This window comes from Nanorana parkeri, unplaced genomic scaffold (genome assembly GCF_000935625.1).
Source record: "Nanorana parkeri isolate BGI_ZX_2015 unplaced genomic scaffold, ASM93562v1 scaffold705, whole genome shotgun sequence".
Lineage (NCBI taxonomy): Eukaryota > Metazoa > Chordata > Amphibia > Anura > Dicroglossidae > Nanorana > Nanorana parkeri.
The window spans coordinates 427,241-434,336 of NW_017306973.1; positions in this window are offsets into that span (position 1 = coordinate 427,241).

A 7,096-nucleotide genomic window follows, 5' to 3' on the forward strand; every position below is an offset into this window, starting at 1 on the left:
ACAAAGCAAGGTCCATAAAGACATGGATGAGTGAGTTTGAAGTGGAGGAACTTGACTGGCCTGCACAAATTTCTGACCTTAACCCGATAGAACACCTTTGGGATGAATTAGAGTGGAGACTGCAAGCCAGGCCTTCTCGTCCAACATCAGTACCTGACCTCACAAATGCGCTTCTTGAAGAATGATCAAACATTTCCACACATACACTCCTAAATCTTGTGGACGCCTTCCCAGAAGAGTTGAAGCTGTTATATCTGCAAAGGGTGGGCCAACTCAATAATGAACCCTACGGACTAAGACTGGGATGCCATTAAAGTTCATGTGCGTGTAAAAGCAGGCGTCCCAATACTTTTGGTAATATAGTGTAACATAGTAGTAATATGAAATAGTTGCCATGTAGTTTATCTATTTTGAATATTTATTTTTATCTGTAATAAATACGTTTTAATATGATCATTTATACTGGTTTATAATTGTATCTGAGTCAATATTATACCTATTCTCAATTTTAAAATTGTCATGATGGAAAAAATGAATAAGCACCAACACCCATCATATCTATGTATGTAGAGTTAAATGGGACCTTTACACTCAAAATCAAATACTACCAATGCATCCCTATATGTATGATGATTAATAATAACATAGACATGTCAGGTGTAAAATACTGTGATTTTGAAATACTTACACTTGAAGAGCATTCACATCCTGCTTTGACAGGGCAAAATGACTTCAGTATGGGAAACCAATGCACACTGGGATTGCCTTGTCATCTCATCTGTATTCTCATGAGATCTCAGTGAAAGGCATTTTCCTCCCCTGAGATGATGTGCATGGTCATGGTCATGGTCACATGTATTTTAAAGATATGAGTAAAGGTCCTCTTTAAAGCATCATAAAAAACCAAGCCTTCTATATACAAGGAAAACAGAGCAATTCACTAGTTCCAATTGATTACTCCAGAGAGCCAGCTGAGGTTCATTTGCAATTTGCCCATTTATTCTTGCAATTTACTGAATGTGGTCATACACATTTGAATATAAGTTTTGACAAATAATAAATCTTTATAACTGAAATACACTTCAGCTTTTTTCAATGTCTTAGAAGCCAGGTCAGTACAGGGAGAAGCTTAATTATGCCAGGAGGGTCAGAGCACCAAAAATCCTAATTTCTTACACAGTAAACATTTGCAGAGAACACTGTCAGAATGACTGAAATGAGAGGTAAGGATGGGTTAGTGAAGAGTCTCATAGGAATTATGTTAGCCAGCATTTTTTCAGAATTTGAAACTATAAAGCAATAGCATAAACAATGCTTTCCCTGTTATTTACTATGCAGATAATTCTGTCAGCTTGTTATAGAGGTAGTCACATAAAACAGCGGCTAACTGCCTCAGTGATCTGGGCTCCTGGCACCAGTGCCCCTCTGTACCTTCTTTACTCCCTGTGCTCCACTCTAGGGGAGAGATGTCCAGTACCACACATCTTTCGCTGGCTCCTTTTTATACTGCACGTGCACACTGTGACTCTATTCATGCCTAGAGCCCCTACTCATGACCCTACTCATGGCAGCCTCCAGCGGTCCAGTGAAACATAGATGTCCCATAGGGACTGTGGTAAGTGTCACAGAACACACCGTGACCAGGGCTCCTGGAGAGCCATGGGGGCCAGCCTCCTTCCCAGCAACTATGGACCTGGGACTATGTAGACCCCCCTTGTTTGGTTGAACTGGGTGCCCGAGGACAATGGATGGCTGTTGCGGTGGAGCCTGGCCCTACAGCTGTCCAATTTCACAATTCAATACTGTAAGTGTGTATATTAGGCCCCATTCACACCAATATTTCAGGTGCAATTAGGGATTCATGTGTCACAAACTTGTGTTTTCCTGCACAGGAATCCCTAATCTGGCATTTACATGCAGCAACTGTCACCCATTCAAGTTAATGATCAGGTGACAGCCGCTGCATGTACACGCCTGCATACCGCATGTAAATCGTATGTGATATGATTGCATGCAGTTACAAAAACAATCACTCGCCCTGGATACATGATTCTGTATCCAGGGATAGTGATTAATTCCTAACTGCATGTAATCCTTTCACATATGATTACATGCGCTGTGCAGGCATTTACATGCAGCCGCTGTCACCTGATCATTAACTTGAATGGGTGACAGATGCCGCTTGTAACATGTACAGACATTAACACTGGTACCATATATAGTTGCGACCCCCACAGGACTAAAAAATGTGTCCAGTGGCCCCTGAGTAAATTGAGTTTGAGACCCCTGGTTATTGGGTTATGTGTGTTATTGTTGGGTTATTGTTGAAAGGTGTTTTGGATACTGGAAATTCTGTTTTTGTAGGGTCAAGAGGAGTTAACACCTTTTGGGCGCTACATTACATGTTAGACTAGTAGGATACAGAACAATAAATGTCAAAATAATAATAAATAATAAACATATTTTATTGCAGAACAAACTATAGTCGAAATACCAAATATCATAAAAATGTAATGAAAATATAAACCTAATATAATGTATATATAAACCTAATTTTAAAAAAATGAACATTCTAAATTGATCTACAATTAGTCAAAAATGCAGAATACAGTGGGCCTCTGTCTCCTTTTAAGTTTCTTATCTTTGTTATGATACAAACACTGTCACTCATATTCCAGGGGAGTGCGATTTTGTGCTTTATCTTTTTCTATCCAGGAATGGCTGTGTCATACTACTTCTACAGCATTTGTGGTTCCCAACTGGGTAAGCTTTGATCTCAGAAGTAACCTGTAATATTGGCTCTGCTACTCAGGAAAGCTTACATATATCATTGACATGTCCTGAAGATTAGGAATGGGGGAATCTGTCCATTTTCGCTTCACAGGAGGTTCTTGTCTTAAGTTGCAAAACCTAAACGTAGAAGCAATTCCCACTAAATTATATAGGGGGCAAGTTTAATGTCCATTTTCATGGCTAATTGGCAAGCTATTGGAAAAAGGGTATGAGGAGCTGAGTGCTGCCATGGGGGGACATTTACAAAGAAATATATATTTTTTTTAAATACTGTACAGTAAGGACAGGGTCTTTTTCATTGCAACTTCGAACACCAATCCTAAATAAATAACATGCTTGAGAGCTGCTTTTAAGCTGAATGTGGTGTTATGGAATAGTATGATTTTCACAGACAGCAGCAGAAACTTTGTATTTTGGCATCACATATTTTGGATGTGTAATTGATTTTTTTACTTTTACATTTCGCTTAGCATAAATACAGCAGAAGCACCCAAAATGTATTAATTACAACTTTAAATAAAAGCTTTTTTAGGTAGTTGGCTGCAAACACCTGATTCTTTTTTTTTATGAAGTAATAATAGGACTTAATTGACTGGTGGAAGTAGCCGCCACAACAGATCTAAAAGCTAATGGAAAGTTTACTCTTAAAAAAAAAATAAAGCTACGCCCTCGGCTTCATGCAAATTGTCCACTGGCACAACAGATCAGAGGTCCAAGAGTCCTTTTTAGGGCTACATTTTTGTGTGTGTAAGCAAAAAAAAAGAAATTGTTGTGGTTTACTGTTTAAGCATTTTTTTGGGGGAATGGATTTTTATTTTGTAGGGGCCCAGTTTTTTTTTTTGGGGGGGGGTTGGGGTAGGGTACAGCGTCCACTTGTTTTTCAGGTCACCACACACTTGTGCAATAAATTAGAGTACATCAAAATACCATTTATTGCCATATCTGGTAATAAATGTAGACAGTCCCCTTTATTAGAAATGTCAGGCAGGCCTAAACTAAGAGGCAGATGTTCTGCATGTGGAAGTAGGAGGGGGTGAGCAGGTTATCAAAAAAGAGGGTAACAGTGTTTTACCAGAGAAAACACTGTGAAAGAGGGTTATTAAATTGACCGAGACCTATGATTCATATCAAAATATAAACTTTATTGATTACAAAAATAATGTTTCCGGTGTCTGTTATTTCACTTCTCAAATTACTATTAAAAGAACAACGTTGTTCATGACACTCATACTCCCATTCATTCATGCAGACCTAGCGTTCCCACAAAACTTGGCAGTGTTTGATTTCCTGGTCGTTCCCTGAAGTGGGAATATCCTCAATATTATACCCGTTTCTACTCCATGATAAAGTTCCTGCTTAGCATTAATATAGGAGGTAATTTGTTCATGCCTGAGGGGTCTCCAAATTCTTTTTCATCATATATGGTTGTTCTTGGTATACAGTCAATTTTGGGACATTCTTGGATCTACAAATGGAAGTTCATGGATACGTCTTAAGAACCGTGGAAGAGCTGTGAGATTAAGTACCCTTACGGAACAAACATACGCTGAAGACAGGACTGTCAAAATTGAAACAGAAACTCACGGACTTAAAAAGACAAGAGGGGTAAGAGACGACGAAAAGTGAGTACGGTAGACAACTATATAATATCAATAGGTCCCGCACTAGTCTCCCCCTTAAATTGACTGTATACCAAGAACAACCATATATGATGAAAAAGAATTTGGAGACCCCTCAGGCATGAATAAATTACCTCCTATATTAATGCTAAGCAGGAACTTTATCATGGAGTAGAAACGGGTATAATATTGAGGATATTCCCACTTCAGGGAACGACCAGGAAATCAAACACTGCCAAGTTTTGTGGGAACGCTTGGTCTGCATGAATGAATGGGAGTATGAGTGTCATGAACAACGTTGTTCTTTTAATAGTAATTTGAGAAGTGAAATAACAGACACCGGAAACATTATTTTTGTAATCAATAAAGTTTATATTTTGATATGAATCATAGGTCTCGGTCAATTTAATAACCCTCTTTCACAGTGTTTTCTCTGGTAAAACACTGTTACCCTCTTTTTTGATCTGATTAATTTTGGTTAAATGACCTTTGAGGACCTATTCAAATGATTAATTAATACTAAAGGGGAAATTTAAGGTATATCAGAACTCCAGGGAACAACCCCTCTTTTCGGTGAGCAGGTTATGCAGGGATACGCAGGGGTCAGGCATCAAGAGGCAGGGCATGTCTGCCTTTTCTATATCAGAGTGACCATGCTAAACAGCCACAGCATGTGTAGCAGTTAGTTGAGTCACAGATAAAGCATCCCTCCTCTTCCTCCTCCCAGACACAGGGCACCCAGTTGTCTGTAACTGCTATTAATGCACCCTCTTTCTTCAGCCTCCTCCTTTTCTGTTAATCCTTCAATAGCCCTTCAAACTGGCAATGAGGAGTTGACGGAATTACTTGGCAACACGATCACTGACTTGGCAACACTGATTGCTGCAGAAGAATGATCTTGGTCATGCGCAAGCAAACCTTCTTTCAGATATTGAGGATGAGAATGATAGCACCATGCCCCACATGGTGCAGGCCCCACAGGTGTAGGCCACAGAGTTCTGCAGTATAGGCTTTTTTAGCGTATCTTTTGCCGACAGCACCATCGTGGCCTGCAGCCTCTGCCTGCAGAGTATCAGCTGTAGTAAAAGTACTAGTAGTTTAGGTAGTACTTGGTAATAGACCCCAATTGAAGAGCAAGCTATTATTCATTATTGCAGACAGATATAGGCCCCTAAAGGGATTTTTGGGTGTATACATCGGGCGCTAAGTTGATGAATATCACTTGGAAGGCCTATTTTTGTTTTAATCACTAGTTTTCATTAAATTAATACTGATATAAAGGTTACTGTTTAGGCACTGCGTGCTATGGGGTGACAATGCTCTACCTCTGTCCCCCACAATGTCCTACTTGTAAATAACCCGTCACACGCTATCCCTTAGAATACTATATGAGTTGGTGCTGATTCACATTGCCCAGACATATTCCAGTATTGTAACCATTAAAAAAAAGGCCTGTGAAAAAAACAATTGCAGCCAGCAACAATTAGGAAATATGTCCTGTGAAAAAAAAGACATGCAGCCTGTTATCACTGTAGTGCATGTGGACAGGGAGAGGCTGTAAACAGGCTGTAGGACATCAGCAGCATTAAGATGAAAAATGGATGAAAAAAAGATAAAATCCTCTTCCTTCCTCAGCCTCCTAAGGTAGACAGCATCTTGCTACCAACATTCAGTAAGGGTTTACATCTACTTTAACAGACCTGCCAGTGCCTACATGCCTTACACTACTCTCTTCCTATGCACTTTGTTAGCAACACTACTTATGCTTTACCTATCACAGAACAAGCACATTGTCAATATGGCTGCTGTGATCTCACTCTTTTATAGAGAGCCCCCTTATATGCCGGATTACCTCATTTCAAAGGCCAGACAGTACACTATGGTTACAAAAAAATTGGTCTGGCAAATTCCCACATAAACCACTATGGTTACGGTGAAACTGAACCTTATTCCTGCTGAAGATTGGATTTCTTTATATGCTTGCAACAACTATTGTCCAACATTAGACCTTCCTACTCACTGACAGCAGCACAGGGCTAACCCAATGTTCACTGTAATTACATCTTCAATATCCAAAGGCAGGTTTAAAATATTAATTTACACATATTTGCGTCACAGGTTCATTATTTTGAAGTTAGTAATGACATTTCTTATAGTGCAAATCTCAGAATTATTATGTTTAGAAATAGATGTGACACTCATGTATTTCTGGAAAAATGTTGGATGGCATTTTACTGACTTTGAACAATTTATGTCTAAGAAATATCTAATCCTGATAGCAAAACCAGAGCAGATTAGAAGATCTATGTTGGGCTCCTCAAGATTAAAGGATAATTAAGAATTTGGAATCTGATATCTGTAACTACAAACATGCTAGCTGTAGATGCATGGCATTTTAATGCAGAGGCAGATTGGCAAAACATACAGTTTGTCAGTAAACTCACATTAACATGTTGCTGCATCAAAAAAAACAGTAAGTTTTTAAAAAAATGGTTCAGCATTATCCCTGTGTCAAAGTAGCATGGATACCATATGCAGAAATCCTGTAAACACTGGTGTAACCAAATCTTAACTGCACCGCAGACACTGGAAAAGAGATAAAAACAAGGTGCAAGGGCCGGTTCACACCACAAACAGTTCCAGAGCGGCCAGCCTCTGGAACGCACTGTATCGCAACCCACCAG